Consider the following 22,874-nt stretch of genomic DNA (forward strand, 5'->3'; position numbering starts at 1 on the left):
GGTTGTGTGGACACACCGACGGCCTATGCTCCCTCAAGGCCATGGCGCAGTACGCCGAAGACCCCGAGCCCGAGCCCCGCCAGACCGGAGGAGCCCGAACCATGCTGGAGAAGCCGCCTGGAACGAAACACTTCGTTGACTCGCTGCTCTCAATCGCCACCAACGACCAGAGAGGCGGGGCCCAAGGAGGCGCGGTCCGGACCACGGGGCTGCAGGAGCAGACCAGACCTACCGCAGCAGTGACGGCGGAGGCGACGACTGGGGAAGCCATGACGCAAGTGGGCACGGCAGCGAAGACCGCAACGAGGCCGGTGGTGGCTACTTCGGAGGCAGCGGCGACGCCAGTGGGGGCACCGGCGACACCCACGGCAGAGGGCCGACCGCAGGAGGGCACGGACCTGGACCGATCCGTCCTAGCCTTCCTCGATGAGGAATAACAATATTACTTCATGGTGCAGTCTCTGTCGTCCGAGGGCTTTCTTAAGGGGAGGAGGATGTGGGAGAGCACACGCGCCCATTTCCTTTCCTTAAGGCTGGCGCGATCGCGAACTGACGGTGGTAGCCATGGGACCACTAGGAGAGGAGCACCATCGCCCTTTCCTGCCGGACAACCCCTTCTTCCCCGTCACTCCGCGCGCCAATCCTCGCATCCCGGCTCGCGGGAAAGGGAACTCGCCCTGCGAGGGAATCAACCCTCGCGGTGGGGAGGGACACGGGAGGTGAACAAAACTGCCGACCAGGCAGGGAGACGGTCTCTCGTACCCTGCTGACCGGCGAAGGAACAGCTCACCGCCCCGAGACCCGCGAGCCGATCATCGACCGAAGGTGTAAGCCATACCCTTTGTTTTCTACGAGAGCGGACTATCCCTCTACGCGACATTTACGCGTTATTGCTAGCGTAGCAATAAAGTGTTGTTTGTTGATCTAGCCTGTTGCCTTATTCGCCCGAACCCGTCGTAGCTGCGATGACGCGCACTACGGGAAGGGGACGTTGACACGGTACGACTATTTGCGGCTGGGACCGGAGCTAGGCTTCTGCACCAGCCGTGCATAGAGCGGACCCCCTCAAACTACGTCACATCGTGGAACTCTGGGATACGATTTCGCGGCATGCGCCGCCATTACCGAGCACATGACAGCAGGCGACACCGACTCAAGCTGTGCGGTTCTCGCATTTCCCGTCAACGCTCCACATCGCAACGGCGATTTGTGCGATATTTGGCTGCTGCACCGAGAAGTGTAAATCAATAATTAAAAAAAAGACCACACGTGGGGACGTACTGTTTGCCAAACGTGATCACAAACCCGTGCGAACGCACGAAAGAGCTGTCCGAGAAGCGGAGCACATGTCTTTTGCGCGCGTAAACAGGAATGACCTCAGACGCTGCACAACGTTTGTGTGCGGGTGTCACTTCATAACAGGCAAGTTATACTTCCGAATATTCTCACCTTTTCGCCGAATGTATCACCACGGAATGATGCGCGAGGTCAATTTTTGTCGAAACGTGAAACCAAGGCGCGATCGCTGTGTTCAATTCAGTGCGCACTGAATTGAACACAGCGATCGCGCCTTGGTTTTCGGGAGGCCCTCATGGATCTTCGGTGAAACGAACCCCGACTGGGCGCCAAACATGTTATTGGGTCATGGTTTTATGAAGCAATCAGCGACGAAATCTGTGCAGTCTGAGCGCCGCAAAATGCAGGCGGTGAAGAGCGCCGCTGTGGGTGACTCGTGCGAAGTTTTTTCAGCCATTACGTGCGACACCACTGACGACACTGCAGGCTGCATAATGTCCTGAACGATTCTCGTTTGTCACAAGCGCAAGGCAATTATCAAAACGCGCACTACGCTGAACGATCCGCGCACGAACGTAAACACGGCGCGGTCACTGAGACGTATGTGCTCGGTGATGGCGGACGGAAGACAGGAACTGACGTCACCTGCAAGTTATGTATAGGTGCCAGACCAAAACTTATACGAGACCTATTAGACTAACACAAGTCTTATACAGCTCACTAATACAAACTAATAGGGCTAATAGGAGAATGTATTAGACTAATACATCCATCTATTAGGCTAATAAAAATTTTTATAAGACCAATACATCTAATAGAAAAACTTATTAGACTGATACAAGCTTCTATTAGAATTTTTGCTAGGGCGAAATTTCCGGAGCCCTCCACTACGGCGTCTCTCATAATCATATCTTGGTTTTGGGACGTTAAACCCCAGATATTATTATTATATACCCGATTTTAATGCATTTAGCCGCTAGAGAACTGACGTCGGGGGGCTTGCCTCGAACTCGATGTCATGCGATGCTCGCTTGTACTTGCGAATTGCAGCGTGCCGGAATAACTGAAAACTCTTTTGCACTGTACCCGCAGTTCGCTTTGATGAGCTTCCTACTTTTTTTGAAGCGTCGATTGGCGGAAGGAGCTTTTCAGCTCCTTGATTTTTAGGAAATCGCGACTTGATGCCAACGAAAGAGGGGAGTCTGTATTCTGGCCTATGCACATTCGCTTGCGTACGGCTCTCTTTGCACTACCCAGTTAGCGCCAGGGCTACGATGAGGGCGCTGGTGGCGGTGTTTTTCGCAGCGCCGCCTGGGCAGAGTTTGACGTCTATAGACGCAAAAATGATAATGAGGCGGCGACGTGGTTTTCACAACGGCCTTTCTTCAGCTCCAGCTTTTCGGGCGTCACGGGGAGAAGTGAACAGCTAGTTTTTGGAATGCAACATCAAGTGTCGTCCGCTGTCTTTATGGTCAAAAACCTAGCTGCATGACCATGACCCTGTAGATTAAACGGCATGGGGCAGGCTTGGCACACCCCTTAAAATATTAGCCCCCCCCCCCCCCCCAACCCGTTTGTGCGCACGCCCATGATCCTAGACCAACACGCGATTGCCATTTGAGTGATTTTATTTGTACATCGCGTATTATTGACATTGTTCAATAACCACGCAGGGCTTTATGGTTGACTTGTCGGCCAGCTTGATAACGTACGTTACCAAAGAATACATAAATAGGGTACATATGCACAATAGGGAGAAAACACATACGCACACATTAAAAAACAAAACAAAAAAACATGCACTTGAAAACCCCATCGTTCAAATTTTTCGATGCAACTTACAAAAAAATATGGCGTTGTGTTGCATGCATAATGCATAAAAGTACCTAAAAAGCACACCCTGACTTAAACAAATACTCAACAAAATCGTATATAAAATACGATTTTATTATTGTATACCATAAATACCGTAAAAATACTAACTTTATGAACAATTCCTGCAGAAATCAGTGAAATGATAAGAACAAAATGTTTTTTTTTTTCTGCGAGAAAGAGAGATAGAGAGAGAAACCGGTACATCAAGCGACGGAGAGAACACAACAGTGGACAAAAGGTAGGTGTACGAGCAAGAAATGTTTTTTTTTCTTTCCCTTAAGATTTTAAGCGGCAGATGCGCAGGTCCCTGTGTACTAACAGTATACCTATCGTGGTTATTAAACGCTTGAGGAAGAAAAGATTTGTTCAACGTGATGGCATACCTATCCGTTATGCACGCGAGGTCACGACTAACCGTGTCTGTTGCTTACCTGTGCGCAGTTTTTAAGCGACAAGCTGTGCTTGACTCTCAACACCGCGCTGCACGCGGCACCGCCAGGAAATTTTTTTCGAACCTTGATAGCGAATTAGGCGCTGGGCGCAGGTGTCGACACTGCTGTCAAGTATCGTTTCATGTTTACTGCCCCTAGCGCACCGTGTGGAGAGCGCACCCCGTGGGCCACCTCATAGCGGCAGCACTGCTAAAGTGCTGAAATGTTTCTAGTGAAACGTTACCGAATTTTGACTTCGTGAGGCTCTGCCACCGTGCGCTTTAAATTTCCCGGCGTGCATCACGTAACACGCGCCTACATACAAATCGGCTGTAAAGATTGCATCGTCATTCGTCAGCGTGGCTGCGAGGTAGCGTCCCTGACTCCTTTCGTCAAAACTCCGCCGCCTCCTCAAGTCCGCACGTTCGAATCCCGCTGTTGCACGGGCGGTGCCCCCATCAACGCGGATGTGCGTTGCACCTTATAACGTCGCATCTTATTTCGTAATGGGGCAAATAATGCGATCCTTCCTAAAAACATACGTTGGTGCCAAACTTGCACAGCGTATAACCTGGGGAAGGACACAAACTTTTGCTTCGTAACACAAACATGAAAGCGTTCTTTTACAATTATATGTAAATGTGTGCATGAAGGGCACTGTAAACCTGTGGCATATCGGGTGTACAATGTGGACATGGCAATGAGCTACGTAAGAAAGCGCGAAGAGATGTTCAAATCGTTTTCTCCACATATATCGCTACCTGTCGCTACTATGAATCCCACAACAAATATTCTACAATTACGCTTGTATGGTGCTGCCATCTGTGGCCCATGCAATGAAGCGTTTCGCGCCTCCGAGAGTGAACTGCGCGGGCTCGGAGGCCACGCGCTGGCAATACTTTTGTTGCCCGCTTTACCTCATCCGGCAAGAGCACATCGTCATTATGGTCGGCCACCACGCATGGCTCTTACCGGGAAGCTACAGTGTTCTAGAAGCTTGTAGGGAAGCTTTAGCTGTGACCACGGGGATATAATATGAGAGGTGGTCTAAAAGCCCCGCTTCGCCAATGCACTGAGCGTTTTGCGAAAGCTCTTGAGTTGCCGCCGCTTTGCTAGCTTTGCGCAAGGTGGCAGCAGGGGTTATCCGGGCCCATTTTTTTCCGTTCCGCCGTGCGTTCCGCCGTGCTATGTTCTCTGGCCGCGCTTGAATGTTCGTAGCCGTCGGGCGTAGCTAGCTTTCAAACATTATCTTTACGCCTCTTACGTTTCAGAACGAGTTTCGCGTCGTAGTGCTGTACACCAGAGTGATCTTCAATAACTATTAACAGTTGCTGTCGCTAAAAACGGATATTTCGCATGGATTTACACTTGCAGCATGACTTCAGAATCGTTGTTTATTCCACGTATATTTGACTGTTTTATTTCTTTATTTTGCTGTATACATATTGGTACTGATTACTATAAGGTGACTAATGCATCATTGCCACGTGAATCACGCCTGAAATAATATGTCTGATATTTTCGCCATAAAGCACATCTGTTTTTGTTTTTTTCTAATTACGATATACCAATAAAGGATCCTTTATTAGCATGTACGACAATACAGAAACAGTGTTTACTGTCTTCGGAACTACTACACACACACACACACACACACACACACACATACACACACACACACACACACACACACACACACACACACGCACGCACACACACACACACACACACGCACACACCCACACACACGCACATCCAACTCGCACCAAGAATAGTGAAAAAGAAAAGTGCGCTCCAGAAAGTTGCACCTGCTATATTAGTGGTAGTAGTCAGGGGCGTAGCCAGGGGGGGGGGTTGGGGGTTTCAACTACCACCCCCCCCCCCCGAAATTTTTCAGTTTTGCTTGCGTTTATATACACGCGCACATACAAACGCACGCACGAACATACATAAAGTATGGTTGAACCCCCCCCCCCCCCCCGAAAAAAATTTCTGGCTACGCCCCTGGTAGTAGTCGTGTGCACTTAGAACAAATAAAGGGCCTTGGCAGAATTATGCCTTGGGGGGTGCCGAGCCGTGTTGAATCGCGGCGGGGGGAGGGGGGGAGGTCAGGTGGGGCTCGAATGGGGGCAAGATTGTCCCTTTCGCCCCCCCCCCCCCTCACCTCCCTTTGCCGACGCCCTTGCCTACAACCTGCATATTTTTAAGTGTCACTTAGATAACTAAATATAATTAGCCAAATTTGTTAATTACTGCTTGAATTACCTGTAAAACATTAACCTTAAGTTGTAGGCCGCCTCAGTAACCGTATAAGCAAGCAATTGTTTTGTGCTGAAATCTGGCGAACATGCCAAATATTAAACAGAGGCGCGCTTGCTCGCCGCTAGTGAATCGTTTCGAAGCGTTCTTTAGTTGACACACCGGCTGCATTCGCCCATCGCCGCATAGTACAGGGCTTCACGCTCTTTGATGAACGCGGCATAGAAACTCGTCACGCGCGTGAGCGTACTAATAGCGAAAGTTGGGCTAGTTGGTGGTTCAGCGCGGTGTCGTCTCTTCCTCTGTCCTTGTCTATATTTTGCGCTGTTTTTACATCCCAAGCGTGAGCGTACTTTTGCTAAAAACTCCGGGTCGAGAAATCGATCGTGCGTTTTCGAGCACTTTACAGAAACATTAACTCAGTGGGAGGACAGGCTGAATTAAATACCACAGTTCATCGGCGCTTTCTGCAACGCCGTGATATTCCTTGCACATAATAATAATAATAATAATAATAATAATAATAATAATAATAATAATAATAATAATAATAATAATAATAATAATAATAATAATAATAATAATAATAATAAGCTTCGCCGTGCCCAATCTGTCTGATCCCACGTAAAGTCCACTGCGCCGCGAATACCACGACGACTGCGTATGCCACGACCACTATGGCCACACTTATAATATGCGTGTTTTACGCCGTTTCTGTTGGTTGATGCTCAGTCACCGCGAGCGCTTCGCAAGAAAATTCTTAGGAGATTTCGAGTTCGCTTGCTTTCCTGCACTCAATTGCATCGTCGTGGTGTATTTGTTTTTTTAAATTGTACAGTGCAGCCTTCAAAAACTATATTTCACTTTCTAATATAGCGTAATTGTACTAAACAGTTAATTGCGAATAAAATTGTATTGTACATTTCATTTCCTGCGCTGTTCTTTTGTTCTTAGAAAGCTGAGAGAGAGAGAGAGAGAGCTCTTTAATGAAAAAAAAAACAGAGAATTCTGCCGGCGTATATAAAGGCACCAACATGCTACTCTGCATAAAGGAGAGGATTGAGGACCGAGAGGCCCCTAGAGGAGGAGGGCAGAAAAGGAGAAGGGGAAGAAAGAGAAAGCTGAGCAGTAATTAAACGCTTGGTTAGCTCAGTTAAACTTAATCACAGCCAGCCGATCATAAATTATAAGTACGTCCGTAAGCCTATTATGTCAACAACAATAACGTGACAGCCAAATATTAATGTGCTCTGTACGCTCGTCGGTAGGAATTTTTTCTTCTTGCTCAAGAAGCGGCCGAATCATACGATGTAGCCCTGAAAATTAGCCATCGTATGAGAGATGTCAGTGGAATTCGGGGCACTGCGGCCTGCACAGAAATAAGCAAGCTAGCCGATGCGAAGGCAAAGGTGGCCCACGCGACACTATTGTCCATTCCATTTTCACGGCCGGACACTAACGACGTTGTGCATACTCTCCTCCGCAAACATACTGCAGTATGCAGCCTATTGGTCTTTGGCAAGTCATCGTCACTGCCGTCTTCACAAACTTGACCTAGACATGCACGTTAAAATACCGCCAGCCATGAAAAGGTGCAGCACAAGCTTACTGCACAGATTACGACTATGTGCGACGTCCACTCGTCGCTATAACTACGCCTCATCGGCCGCGCAGACAGTCCGAATTGCGAGGCATGTGGCACTTTTGAGACCCCTGAACACCTCTTGTGTGCCTGCCCGCGATATATTAAACAAAGGAAATCGATGGCCACCTTTTTTGTTGAAATCTGTCAAGCAACAAGTATCGTAAAGAGTTCTGTTGGGACCTATACCTCGTCATCAGCGCAATATACTGAAAGCTCTGAACAAATTTTTGCGCACGACAGAACTAGACAAGAGAATGTAAACGTTTTTTGGACATTCAAGGTTTCGTTTCATCACCACCTTCATCCTCATCATCAACACCTTCTCTTTTCTCTCCCTTCCCCTTCGTAATGCTGAGTATAGCAGGTCAGAAAATTGATTTATAGGCCGACTTCTCAGCTTATCTATCATAATAAACCTATCTCTCTCTTGACGCTTCCAGATGAATACACGCGCGTCTCCTGCGATCGCCACTGTGTGTCAGTCCTGTCAAGATTAAAGGGGCCGCTAACAGTTTCTTTAAAATTCATAGAGCCACTTACTTTTGTGGGCAAAGGTGGTGGAAATCCACTACAAGGTAATAAAAAACACAAACAACGTATTAAACTCCCCAAAATTGCTATGAAAACTTACAACACAGCGAAAACTTGCGATACATGGGGTCATTAAGCCCTTCCGCCACTTGGGTATAGTGCTGCGAGAAGCCCGAAAGGCTCGGCGTTGTGCTTGCGGCGCTCGTTTGGCCACCCCTCCTAATCTAGCACCGTGGCTGTAACACTATTCTGATGCCGCCTACTCACGTACGTATTTACCGAACGAAAAAACCGGGGACCCCAAGCGGCTTACGTAAACACGTTCTTGCGTTCCTTTGCACTCCCAGCCGCACCCAAGGAGAATACGAAGAAACGCAAGGGCTTGCGTACGTAAGCGGCTTTGGGGCACCGCCGCCCCGGCACTAAAACTCTCCATTGCGACAGTTTACGAGGATTGCGGGAATTACATTACTTCAGTTTGAGAGAGAAGGTTTAATTGCAGTTTCAGTAGGAACCGGAATTGGCAGGGTTCTATTTGGTGTCGCAGAAGTCTGTTGCCAGACTCGGGAGTCAATGTTGCCAGACTGCCGCCAGATTTGGCAGATAAATTTGCCCCTGCGGTTTCAGCTTTCCCGTAAGGCTTCTGTGTCATCCGCGGTGCAGTTCGAAAGTGCCTGTGCGACATCGGCCGTTTTAATGAGCGGAACGAACGGACCCCGCGTGTTGCAGAAGTCGGGACGCGTTTTTTCGCTGCGTGCGCCGTACAATTAAGATATCTGACTCGAAGTAGGGAATCCAAGCGCAACGACTCGTTTGAGTCGACGTACGCGTAAGGGAAACTGCAGAAGCCCGGACACGCGTGTGCGCCGTGTTGCAATACATCGGACTCGTGTCCCCGAAGTACAGATTATCTCCGTAGCCGTGCGTGCCGTGTCGACGATGCCCAACGACGTTCACACTTCCGATCGCATCGCTCGACGAGTATGAAACATACATACCACGGCTGGAGAATTTATGCACGTCGCATATATCAGTGCTAGCTACGCCCGTAGGCTGCTTTATCGCCGCTGCTGGACGACACTGCTAGGTCTGAGCTGGTGGTGGGAGGCGCGCGACTCGTGGAACTGTAAATGGGGGGCCCTACGTGGAAGAGGGGCTCCACCCACAATAACCACAAACAACCAAAATTCCAATTAATGCGTGTTTATTTTCTCCGGGCTTGAAAGAGCGCTATCAAAAAGTAACAAAGACGAATGAAAACAAAACAAAAAAACGCACACAGCAGGTTGACCAATCTGCATTTGTCGCACTATCGTCTTCAAAGGGGATACCGGCGTGCGATGGCCTCGATGAGCCGACGGAACTTGTCCTTCACGTTGGGACGTGCGTTCACGGACCTCCACCACAGCCAGGCGAGGTGAGAACGCATCAGAGCGGGAGTCGTTTTGTTGCCGTTGCGAACGAGTCGTCGTTTTGCTTTCTGCCACTCGCTTTCGATGCGTTGCGTGTTGACCCCTGTTGCAGGGTCGATGAAGTTGACGCTGTGGTTCACGGTGTGCCAGTCGAGGTTTAGCGGCGTCCCATTGGCATTCACGAGGCCGGGTATGCACCGGTATGCGGCCCACTCGTCACTGAACACCGTCGTGCCGGGAAGAACGTTCTTTGCGATCAGAGGACCAAGGGTGGCCGCGTCTCTTTTGTCGACCTCGAACAGCCTTAGCTCCTTCGTGGACACGTACAGCATGCCGAATATCCACGGGCCCTTGTCTGACACACCACCGTAGTTGTTGCGGCGCCTGGGGGGAACATTGTCGCCAGTCAGAAGGCGGCCTCGGTTCGCCTCGGTCGACACGGCACGCACAGCTACGGAGATAATCTGTACTTTGGGGACACGAGTCCGATGTATTGCAACACGGCGCACACGCGTATCCGGGCTTCTGCGATTAATTCAGTTTCCCTTACGCGTACGTGGACTCAAACGAGTCGTTGCGCTTGGATTCCCTACTTCGAGTCAGATATCTTAATTGTACAGCGCACGCAGCGAAAAAACGCGTCCCGACTTCTGCAACACGCGGGGTCCGTTCGTTCCGCTCATTAAAACGGCCGATGTCGCACAGGCACTTTCGAAATGCACCGCGGATGACACAGAAGCCTTACGGGAAAGCTGAAACCGCAGGGGCAAATTTATCCGCCAAATCTGGCGGCAGTCTGGCAACATTGACCCCCGAGTCTGGCAACAGACTTCTGCGACACCAAATAGAACCCTGCCCCGGAATTTTATTTACTCGATTGGTACTGCCGCTAGAAGCTAACACGCTTACATCTCTACTAGCAAACCGCACTGCTCGCTCAAGTCTCGCGGTCATTTTTATGGTAGATGTAAGCGCTCACCAAACAGTCTATGCCGAATAACGCGCGCTCAATCATCAGGTACACCTTGTGGGGCGTACCTCTCTTCTCCCTCTTTTCTCCTTCTAAGACGTTTGACTTAACCGTCAGCCGCTGCATGCGAAAGACGCGTATCGCTTAATTTTCGTTGGTGGTCCTTGACTGCTAGCTTGCTTCGCTTGGTTCTGATTGGGACGGCGTCTCGTGGTATTTTTCCTCCCGCTCCGGTTTCCACGACATGCCACTCCACGGCACTACCGTCGGAAGCTTCCTGGACAGATTGAGCACTTTTGTTCTCTCTCGTTTTAGCGGTAACATCCTTTTGAAGTTTGCCCACCCACAATGTCCGCTGACCATGCCGCTGCTTCTTTCAGCTGCCTGCCTACTGTGCTTGGTGCTTTTCCTCCAGGAGCCGCCTTCGATATCAAGATTAATTATTCCGTTTCCGCCTAGTACATGATGAACTCGTCTTTATCCATGCTCTGTTCAAGGTAGCTACTGCCAACCTCCTCGTGCAACTCTCTGGAGCATTTCCTGTGCCGTTTAGTAGAAATTAGTTTTTTTAAGGGGGGGGGGGGGGGGGGGCACGCAATTGATCTGACGTGGGGTCCAGGCAGGTAAGTGGACTGAAGTGTCATTTGGTGCTTTGTGTCCCATGGGAAAACAAATTTCGGGGGGAGCGGGGGTCACGTGCCTGGTGTGCCAACCCCTGGCTACGCCACTGAGCATGTCCCAAGCGTTTGCAGGGGTCGCACTGCTGAACGCGATGGTCCACTCTAATGTGGCCAGTTTGTGGCAGCGCAAACACTTCGGCGCTCTTTCAAGCATCATAAGCTTTTTTTCATGTACTTCGTTTGAGTCAAGGCAATGAAAAACAAGAAAGTCAGAATGGCCGAGTGGTCTAACGCACCAGACTCAAGGCAATGCCTTGCCCAGCGATGCGGGTTGAACGAGGCTTCTGGACCACGTATGTGGGCGTGGGCTCGAATCCCACTTCTGACATTCTTTTTTTTTCTACGCCACTATGCGCACAAAATCACTGGTCGCTGTTCTTGTGTCCTTGACGCCGTGTCAGAATGACCGAGTGTGGCAATAAAGAAAAAAAAAAAACAGAATGGCCGAGTGGTCTATAAGGCGCCAGAGTCAAGGCAATGACTTTCCCAGCGATGCGGTTTGAACGAGGCTTCTGGCCGACGTATGTGGGCGTGGGTTCGAGTCCCACTTCTGACACACTTTTTCTTTCTAAGCCACTATGCCTACAAAATCACTGGTCGCTGTTCGTGTGTCCTTGACGCAGTGGCAGAAAGGCCGAGTGGTCTACGGCGCCAGATTCAAGGCAATGCCTTTCCCAGCGATACGGGTTCACCGAGGCTTCTGGTCCACGTATGTGGGCGTGGGTTCGAATCCCACTTCTGACACACTTTTTCTTTCTACGCCACTATACCTACAAAATCACTGGTCGCTTTTCTTGTGCCGTTGACGTCGTGTCAGAATGGCCGAGCGGTCTAAGGCGCCAGACTCAAGGCAATGCCTTGCCCAGCGATGCGGGTTGAACGAGGCTTCTGGTCCACGTATGTGGGCGTGGGTTCGAATCCAACTTCTGACATTCTTTTTTTTCTACGCCACTATAACCACAAAATCACTGGTCGCTATTCTTGTGTCCTTTATGCCGTGTCAGAATGGCCGAGTGGCGGCCACCGTAGTGAACGGACGCGGAATGTTGTGCTCCTCGAAAGGGGCGGTTTCAACGGCTCAGCCGGGTCGCGGTATCAGGCTTATGGAATCGTCGACACAGGATTATCAGCTCGTTCTGCCCCAGCTTCCATCAGGTACAACTGTTTGCAATACTGTGCTTTTGCATGGTGATTTAAAAGCCCGCCCATACCGAGTTCAGCATTTTCGCGATGCGCTCGATCGACTCAAGCTGATGCCGGAGGTGACGACCCTAGGGGCGTATCAGATGAACCACGTTTGGGCAATAACTTTTAAGGACCGAAGAGGGAAAAAAGAAGCTTCTCTCGGCGAAGACGCTCAGCGTGAAGGACCACCGGTGCGTCGCTATTGGCCCCTGTCACCAGGACATTAGGATGAAGATGTACTGACTGCTTCACACGACGCCCGACGAGGACGTTCGAACGGCCTTAGCGCCATACGGTACCGTGACTGAGATATGCAGGAATAAGTGGTGTGTTCCAGGATGTGGGGACAAAGGCTCTCACACTAGGCTGGTGTCGCTGCGCTTGAAAGCTGGCATGACCATTGAAGACGTACCACATCAGCTACGAGTGGGTGAAGACCATGCGCTCGTGTTCGTACCTGGCAGAGCCCTGCTCTGCCTCCGGTGCCACGCACCGGCCAGGCCAAGGGGGTCCCCCCCCCCCCCCGAAAAAATTTCTGGCTACGCCCCTGGCACCGGCCATATCCGGCGAGAGTGCCGTGTGCCACGCTGTGGGCTCTGTAGTCGTTACGGCCACGACAAGAACCAGTGCGTGAGGAGCTACGCCAATGTGACCGGATCTGGCCGGGGCGACGCCATGGAGGAACACATGATGGACCAGGCCGACGAGGAAGCAACTTCTGGAGGGAGCAGCGACGCGCCTGCTTTGAGGTCAGACCTGAAGGCTAGTGGAGAATGTCAGCCCAGCGGAAGAAAAGACAAGAGTCAAGACAACAAAGGTCAAGCCGGAGCGGGAGTGGAGGCGTCCATGGTAATGTCCAAAGGTGGTGGCTACTAAAGGGGAGGCACCTCGAAGCTCCTCTGGAGGAGACGCTACTGAACAGCATGTTGAGGGCATGGATTTAACCGGTGCGAGCTCAAAGTGACCCAGGGACCCGTCAGAGGGAGGAGATGGACGTGAAGGTGATGACGGTAGCTGCGAGGGTCCTCCTTCGAAAGCCACCCTTCTGAGACGCGCAACCCTAAAACCAAAACCGAACATTCCGCCTGACGAGCGGAATTCGCCGTTGGCTGCCCCGCATTAGCGGGGTCGCACTCTGGGAGGGGTCTATGGTTGTGGACGGTCTTCGTGTGGAACTTCCTGACCCTAGTGCTAGTTTGCAACGGAACTGGTGGGCCTACAAACTATGCGTCCAACATGAAGGGAGAGTAGAACGATGTAAGTTTGTTGGCAGTATAATTCGTTGTGCGCGTGTACTTTGAGCTTTCTCTTCTGTTTTCATGGCCAGTAATAATAACGTAGCACTTCGTATTGCCACGTTTAATGTTCGAGGGTTAACGGCCAGGCGGCGACAAGTACAATTAAATCGCCTGTTGATGGAAAACGACATAGACGTTCTTGCTGTCCAAGAAACAGAGATTGAAAGTGAAGAGCTAACAACGAAAATGGTTGATATGTTTAAATCACGGTACAATGTTTGCATACGTCATGCGGTGGGCAAGTCAGGGGGGTGTTTATTAATGCTGCGTATTTCTGTCGGTATCGTTGAACAAAGTGTGTTAACAACCCAGGATGGACGATTTGTACTGTGTTACTTTGCTCTACATGATGTATGTTGGCGAATAATATGTGTGTATGCTCCAAACATCGTACAGGAAAGAAAAGAATTTTTTGGTTATGTGGCCAACCTTTTGACACACGACAGAAATGTGGTTCTCCTAGGAGATTTTAATTGTGTTTGCATGCCGGAAGATCCTGTACAGAATACGAGAGGTAGAGATACGAGTGCAATGAGGCTTCATGAAATCTTGTCGAATTTTCAGTTAGCCGATGTCGGAAACATCTTAACTGGAAATGAAGTTTTTTACACTCACTTTTAAGGGGAGAGCCATGCTAGGCTAGACCGGATATACATGCCCGCGGGTCTTGTGCCAATGCTCACGAATTACGCAGTGAAACATGTGAGCTTTAGCGACCACAGCATAGTGGTCTGTACGGTCGGGAAAAAACACAGTGGGTCGAAATTTAACTGGGAACTCTGGAAAATGAATGATAATATCTTAAAAGACGAATGCCTCGTGAGAGCTATAATGGAAAAAATCCATACGGTAAGAAAGGACGCTGTGTCAAACATAGCGGAGGCATTGGAGAATTTTAAAAACGAAGTAAAACTACTTGCGATTGAGAGGACGACGGTGATACGCCGTAGAGCAAAACAAAGGGGAAAAGAATTACAAAACATGCTAGGTTACTTTCAAAATGCCGAGTGCACTGTACCGGGATTATTTAGTACAGAAATAAAAACGATCAAAAGCGAACTTGAAGCGATGGATGCGTATCGTTATCAAGGCGCAGTGATAAGGGCACGAACGGAGCGATTATGGCAAGGGGAAGCGCCAACAAAACGCGTGCTCAGCGAAGAGGAAGGTTACGCATCAAGTAACCGTTTTAAAGAAATCTGGTACAACGACACTTTGTCGGCAGACCAAAGTACAATAGAGACAGCCTCTGTTGAACATTACCGGACATTGCTAGGCAGACAGGTCAAAGTATCCGAAGAGTTCGTAGATACCTTTCTGGCGCTTCTGCCAAAGGTAGATGACGAAGTGAGTGAAAGAGGGACTCGAAAGGCCCATCTCAGTCACTGAAATTTTGCACGGAATAGAAACCCTTGGTAGCGGAAAGTCACCAGGACCTGACGAGCTGGGAGCGCTCTTCTACAAAACGTTTAAGGGCGAAGTTGCAGAAATACCTCACAGTGTTATAGCAGAAGCATACGAACTTAAACAGCTACCACCCTCACTTAGAAGAAGTCCCGTTGTGCTAATACCTAAAACAAATGACCCAATTAAGCTACAGTCAGTAAAGGGATATAGATCTATAAGTCGCACGAATGTGAATTATAAAATGTACATGAAGGTACTAGGAAAACGGCTACAGTCTGTTATTAACACAATAGTTGGCCCTCACCAAACTTGCGGACTAAAGAAGAGAACAATATTCACTAATATTCACGATACTGGAGTGTTGCGACGCGAGCCTCGGGTGCGTCGCAATGGTCTAGCTCGATTTGGAAAAAGCTTTCGACAGAGTTGCTCACAGCATTCTTATGGCCACGTTAGAATACATCAATGTGGGGGAATAATTCAGGACGGTGTCGCCATGGCTTATGAAAAATGCTCTGCTCAACTGATAATAAATAAACGACCGAGTGACAATATACCGGTGCTTTCAGGAGTGCGTCAAGGGTGACACCTGTCGCCGTTGCTCTTTGCTATTTTTCTTGAGCCTTTCTGTTTAAAGATTCGTGAAAACCAAAATATTCGTGGCTATCGTCTAATAAATCAAGAGGTAAAAATACTAGCGTACGCAGACGACATTGCGCTGTTCTGTACAGACCAAGAGATCATTCGGGAGGCATTTAAAGATGCCAGACAATTCTGTAGTAGCACTGGTAGTGCCATAAACTGGCAAAAAAGCTTAGGCTTCTGGCATAGCCAGTGGGGTAGTAGGCGGACTGTTTTCGAAAGCATAGCGTTCACCGACACCCCAACCAGTTACCTTGGCGTGCATTTGCAACATTACCAAGATACGAAGACGCAGTGGACAGAACAAGCTGAACGGGTTAAGGCGCAAACAACCACGTGGGGAGGCAGGGACCTCTTAATATATTTGCGAAATCGGCAGCGTGTAATGTGTTTCTTGTCGCCAATGGGTTTTAAATGCTACACGTATTATGTCCCGAATGAGTGTGCAGAAGATGCACTGAATTTTTGCTGTTTTCGTGTGGGGATCTAAATGGGAGCGTACAAGTCGTTTGAATTTGTTTCATTCGGTAAAAAAAAGTGGACTTGGATTACAAAACTTGTTTTATATGCGAAGCATCTCTTGCTAGGGGTATGTCCCACGGCCTGCTTGTCCGCACTCATACTACGCATGCGCAACTCTCCTCCTTCCCTCTATCCAACAGCTGCGCGTTACTCTCTCCACTTCTCTCCCAGCAGCTGCTTGCGCTTCTCCTGCGTTCTCGTTTCTGCTCTCGCTGCGCATGCGCTACTCTCCTCCCCTAGTCTCCTCTCCTTCAAGCCGGTAGAGCGCTGCGCGCGTTGTCCAGCGCTTGCTTCGGTTGACTTCTCTAAAATGCGGGCTCGACATGCCGAAATCCTCTCCTGCGCAGCGCCGCGATGAGCGCCAGCGCATGCGCGTCCCCTTCCCCTCTCTCTTCTCTCCTACGCTGCTTCCCTCTCACGCGCCCGTCGACCGCGTTCCCCGCTCGCCCTGTGAGAATTAACGGCTAGGCTAGAGTGAAGACACGACGCGCGTAGTGTTCCTCTTCGCGTTCCACGACGCGAGGTCGGTAGCATGCCCGAGGTCCGTAGCATGCCCAACGAACGCCAACGGAACGCGATCGTGCAAGTGCTCCGGCTTCCCATCGCCTCATAGTTCCCTTTAGCGGGAGATGGTGTAATTTTTTTTTTTCAAGCAGATAGTGGCCAGATTCATGTACCTGCGTGATGGAAGTAATGGTTTCTTGCAATGTGTTATTGAGACGCGACAGGGTGACGCAATGCCAGATTTTCTAGTTACGTGAAGCGCAGCACCAAAAGTGTCAGTGAAAGGGTTTTGGTATGACATAAGCGCTTATCGGTTCTTGAGAGCGCACTTTTCGTTAGAATATTTGGGCTCTGTCACAAAAAGCGATTGTACAAAGATCAGGTGGATGTTATGTGTCCTGTTCCAAGATACCGGGCGATATATGTACAGACGGAATCAGACTTGTCTAGAGCAGTCGAGCGGCCGGCTACGGAGTGCACAAGCGCCGCGTACCGGCAGTCGCTGAGTTCGAGATATGTTGGATACAAGCGCCAAAAGCCCGCATGTGGCATGCATACTTGCGGCCTAAATGGGATGTCAGCCTGTAACTCGTGACATAAGAGATAGTCAGTTATCTGGGTTACTTTCTATTCCTTTTTTTTTGCGTGCTGTCGCTTGTGGAACCACCGCTGTTCGTGATAAGCGTGGATGCGCACCGGAATGCCTGCGCTAGCTTTGACAACCGCGCGTGAATGAACATAAAAAATGGCAATGATTTATCGGCGTTGCGGTGAGCGGTGACGTCAACGCCTATTAGCACATGAAGTGACAGACGCAAACGACGAATGACGCGAAGAAAGACGTTTTATTTTGCGATGGCTCCGCGGCTAACTAAGGGAGAGCGGCGAGCGATCGCCATAATGGGGCGCACAATGGCCCTAGAGCTATTTGGGATGCTTTGTGAGTTTTGTGTAATGTTAAGCATCTTGCTGCATCATTACACACATCTTTGTTTCGCAAAATGCGTATTTTAGACTATCTCAAGAGGACAAATTTTACTGAAACAATGAATAGCCTATTTGAAACTGTTGCAGAGCTTAGTAGTATTATCCCAAAGTTATATTCTGAAATTAGTGTTGTAATTCAGAAGTCCGTACGGTAAAATATCATTCGCTTTGTCTTTGTCCATAGATACTCTAATTCTAAAAAAAAGAAAAAAACACTGCATGCTTTATTGTTGACATCTGCTTCCTAACTTATGGATTTTACATTTTAATTCACAAAACCGTATGAACATCGGAATGGTAAACACCACATAAACAGATTCAGGCTTTTAATCTGCGTCCCCGAAAGTTATGCTTACCTTACTGATTCTAGCGTTTCATATTTTGGTCTATATGTTGCGTTAAGCGTCGTCAAGTTGCTGTGCTCTTTCGGTATGCTAGAAAGCAAGAAAAAAAAAGAAATGACTTGAACGCTACCAATCGTTTGACTTCAATCAGATAGGAATGCATGACGGGAAGCGTGCTTCATTTATCAGCTGCGGCGGCGGCTACACAAACCGAAGCAGGCAAAGAATAAGCGCCGTTTCCGTCCACCTTCGCTCGTTAAAAATCGACAGGCCGATAACAGAAATGGTTCCGAGCACCCAGGCACGTAGCCAGGATTTTTTTTTTTCGGTGGGGGGGGGGGGGGGGGGGGGCAAGGCCTAATTATTCGAAAGAAAGTCTTTTCATGGCAAAAAGAAAAAAAAAGTCTGGACGAATATAAAAGGCTGGACAAATTTGGGGGGGGGGGGGGGGGGCCTTGCCTACGTGCCTGCGAGCACCGATGCCACATGCGGGCTTTTGGCGCTTGTATCCAACATATCTCGAACCCAGCGACTGCCGGTACGCGGCGCTTGTGCAGTCCGCAGCCGGCCGCTCGACTGCTCTAGACAAGTCTGATTCCGTCTGTACTCGGGAATGAAAAGAATGCTTTGAAACGGCTTAGAAGAATGCCAGTCAGGGCTACCAAAAAACGTTTTTCTTCGTGCTACATACGGGCACGCTTCTTGTCAAACCGTGGCCAAAAGAGTAAGGAAAATTCTACCTTGGGGTGTAAACTGCTACATTTGCAAAAAACCTGAAACCATTGAGAATATTTTCTTGGATTGCTGGGACTCCGTCCTCCTTTGGGGTATTCTACAAAGGACACTTAAAAAAGAATTCCCATTAACATAATTCGGTATCCGGTTTTTACCATTTGAAGAAACAGGAGGTGTTCCCTACGACATGGTGATGCCATTTTGTGTGCACAGCGTGTGGAAAACACGAATGGCTGTTCGAAATGAAGATGTAGATATAAGGCCTGCTAGTGAATAGTTTAAAGAAACTGTTCTGTTTATGCGAGAAGTGTACAAATCTCTTAGTGAACCACAAGAGTGGTTACCTGCCTTTGATGAAATGGCTACCATCAAAAATCATCAACAAGATACAATCGCGGATTGCACCTTTTGATTTTTCGGCTGGGGCCGATAGTGTCTGTGCTGTCTAATGTCTGTATCGCTATGAACAGGTTAAAAAAAATGGCCGAGTGGTCTAAGGCGCCAGACTCAAGGCAAAGCCTTGCCCAGCGACGCGGGTTAAACGAGGCTTCTGGTCCACGTATGTGGGCGTGGGTTCGAATACCACTTCTGACATACTTTTTTTCTACGCCACTATACGCACAAAATCACTGGTCGCTGTTCTTGTGTCCTTGACGCCGTGTCAGAATGGCCGAGTGGTCTAAGGCGCCAGACTCAAGGGAAAACCTTACCCTGCGATGCGGGTTAAACGAGACTTCTGGTCCATGTATGTGGGCGTGTGTTCGAATCCCACTTCTGACATACTTTTTTTTTCTACGCCACTATATGCACAAAATCACTGGTCGCTGTGCTTGTGTCCTTGACGCCGTGTCAGAATGGCCGAGTGGCATTCCACTTCCGGCCACGCTAGCGTACGGACGCGGAATGAAGGGCTCCGACGGAGCGGTATCAGCGGCCCCAGCGGGCCGCGGAAACAGGCCTTTTGATGCTGTTGAAGATTATCAGGTTATCTTGCCGAACCTGCCAACAGGAAAAATTGTGCTGAACACTGTTTTTATGCACGCAGACGTAAGTGCAAGGCCATATCGAGTCGAGGATTTCAGGGACACGTTGATTCATCTTGGGATGCTCGCCGACGTTGTCACGCTGGGGGCGTACCAGATGAATCACGTCTGGGCTATCACCTTGAAAGATGCCACCGCTACGGAGAAGCTGCTCGCCGCAAAAGACGTCAAGGTGAAAGACCGCAAGTTCCTTATTATTGACCCTAATGACCGTGGCGTTCGCTTCAAGATTCACTGGCTGCTTCATGGTGTGTCTGACGAAGACGTGCGAACCGCACTCTTGCCGTACGGGAAGGTCAGTGAAGTTTCTAGAGAACGTTGGCGTGCTCAAGGCGTCGCAGACAAGGGCTCAACGACTCGAATGGTGACCTTGAAGTTGGGTCCTGGAGTCAAGATTGATGACCTTCCGCACCAAATCAAGGTGGCCGGTGAGCTTGCACTGATTGTTGTACCAGGCAGAGCCCCACTTTGCCTTCGTTGTAAAGCTAGTGGACACATCCGTAGGGAGTGCCAGGTGCCACGTTGCACTATTTGCCATCGCTATGGCCATGAGGCAACCCAATGTGCGAAAAGTTACGCAAGCGCCGCCGGTTCCCTGAGAGGCGTGGATACTTCAGAGCACCTTATGGACGAAGCGGATGCAGAAGAAACAGTGGCAGAAGTGGGACGCGAAGCCCCACCCACCGTTAAACCTTCCGAGTCGACCTCAGTAGAAGCGGCGGAGAAAAGCAAGGCATCTACCGAGCAGTGGCCACCGCTGACGGAGGCTGCTGATGCGAAGGCCCGCAAAAATAACGACCTCTGCGCTACACTGGCTGATAACGACGGGGACAAGCCCGCGGACATGGACAATTCGGAGGCTTCGACTTCCAGTCCGTCAGCCAAGCGGGCTCATGAGGACACTGGCGAGGCAACAACGAACGACGATGGTGAAGGACAACCCCCGAGCAAGACGCCCCCCATTCGACGGCCCACTTATCGACCTCGACCGAATCTGTCCACCAGCAAAACGGTGGCGGCAACTCCGCCACCTGCGCCGACGTAATGCTAACGGCGCCATGGCTCAACGGCCTGGCATGCCCTTTCTTCCTGAGGTAAGCACCAAGTTCCCAGCCTCTCTTTGATATTGCAATGATCATCCTTGCTAAATCACTACGCATCGCTTCGCTTAACGTACGAGGCCTTGCGTCAAAAAGAAAGCAGAGTCAGGTGTACCGTTTGGTGACCGAGAATGACCTCGACGTTGTAGTGATACAAGAGACTAAAGTAGATGGTGAAGCAGAGACTGGGAACATGGTGCGGCGTTTCACGTTGGTCTATGATACCGTGGTTAGTCATGCTGTAGGAACATCGGCGGGCTGTTGCCTACTGCTGCGCCGTAGCTTGTGCCTATCGAGACGGGTAATAATTTGTTGTGACGAGCGTTTGATTGTCTATGATTTCCTTCTTGAGAATGAGGAGTGGCGTATTAATTGCGTGAATGCACCCAATAATGTAGAAGAAAGACGCTCCTTTTTTGAGCATGTTCGCCAATTCTGCGAATGCCAGAAGCTAGTCATTATTATCGGCGACTTCAACTGCGTACTATCTGCAGCAGATAAAACGAGCAGGAGGAATTTCAATGATGCAAGCACCAAAGCTCTTTGAGAAATAGTGAGTGATTTCTGCATTGAAGATGTAGGAAAATGTTTAGAAGGTGCACGTGCTGTACAATTAACTCATTACCAAGGATCGAGCCATGCCCGACTAGACAGAGCGTACGTGTCGCTGGATATTTTACCATTTTGTCAGCAGTACCATGTTATGCCGGTCTGTTTCAGTGATCATTGCCTGGTCAAATTTACTATTGCTAATCGGGCGGAAACGCGAAATAAATTTCAATGGGAGTTATGGAAATTGAATAGCAAGCTGCTCAAAGACGAGGTCTTTGTGAAGGATGCAATTGCACTACTTAAGACACTGAATATGGAAAGTAAATTGCTCATGGGGGAAAGGTGGGAATTCTTTAAAAATCAGATTAAAATGAAAGCACTGGAACGATCCAGCGCCGTCGCTAGAGAGGCAAGAGCTCAGGAAAACAGACTGCGTTCGAACCTTCAGATGCTTATCAATCATGAAACACGCAGACCTGGCGAATTCATCGGGGACATCAAGACTATAAAACGCAAGCTAGAATTTATCGACATCGAGCGATACCGCGGTGCTTTAGTTCGAGCAAGAGCTGAGAGGCTGATAAGCGGGGAAACGCCGACGACAAGAGCGTTGGGTGCGGAAAAGTGGCATGCGCAAAAGAAACAAATAGTAGAAATTGAACGTGAAGGCGTAATCACTAAAGAAACTAACGAAATAGATAAAACGTTTTCGGAGTACTGTAGTGCATTGTTCGCTAGAAGCGTGGTTGACATCGAACTTTTCAAAAGCGAGTTCCTTGCCTTGATAGCACGGCTGGACAACGAAACGAAAGAACTCTTGGAGCAGCCTATCACCGTTGGCGAGGTGAACTGTGCGATAGAGAGCATGACTTGTGGAAAGTCGCCGGGCCCGGATGGCCTTGGTGCTTCGTTTTATAAAGCTTTCAAGAACGTCCTGTCGCCGATTCTGACCAATATTTACAATGAAGCTTACGAAACAAAGTCTCTACCCCCGTCCTTCACTACAGCGCACACGATACTAGTACCTAAAACTGACGATCCCGTAAAATTGCGTAACGTAGCTGCTTACCGGCCTATCAGCTTAACTAATAGTGATTATAAAATTTTCATGAAAGTTTTAGCTCAAAGACTGCAAACTGTAATAACAGAGATAGTAGGGCCACACCAGACGTGTGGCATCAAAGGACGTTCGATTAAAACGAATACAAGCATCGCCCGTTCTATCCTGGAATGCTGTGATGTGACAGGTGCTGCAGTTGCCATGCTACAGATAGACTTCGAAAAAGCTTTTGATAGGGTTCCCCATGACGTTCTGTTGTGAGTACTAGACCATGTCAATGTAGGCCATGTTATTAGAGATGGAGTCGCAATGGCGTACAGGTCGTGCACTACGCAGTTAATAGTGAATAAAGTGGTCAGTGAACGTATACCAGTGCGACGATCTCTGCGTCAGGGG

General features: G+C 49.3%; 2 non-coding genes across 2 annotated transcripts; both read left to right on the forward strand.

The window, feature by feature from the left end:
- The first annotated feature begins 11,911 nt into the window (after positions 1 to 11,911).
- Positions 11,912 to 12,031, forward strand: Trnal-caa (transfer RNA leucine (anticodon CAA)). Its single transcript has 2 exons — positions 11,912 to 11,949; positions 11,986 to 12,031. It is a non-coding gene; the product is annotated as a tRNA-Leu (tRNA).
- Positions 12,032 to 19,383: 7,352 nt separating this feature from the next.
- Positions 19,384 to 19,503, forward strand: Trnal-caa (transfer RNA leucine (anticodon CAA)). Its single transcript has 2 exons — positions 19,384 to 19,421; positions 19,458 to 19,503. It is a non-coding gene; the product is annotated as a tRNA-Leu (tRNA).
- Positions 19,504 to 22,874: the final 3,371 nt, after the last annotated feature.

This window comes from Rhipicephalus sanguineus, chromosome 2 (assembly GCF_013339695.2).
Source record: "Rhipicephalus sanguineus isolate Rsan-2018 chromosome 2, BIME_Rsan_1.4, whole genome shotgun sequence".
Classification (NCBI taxonomy): domain Eukaryota; kingdom Metazoa; phylum Arthropoda; class Arachnida; order Ixodida; family Ixodidae; genus Rhipicephalus; species Rhipicephalus sanguineus.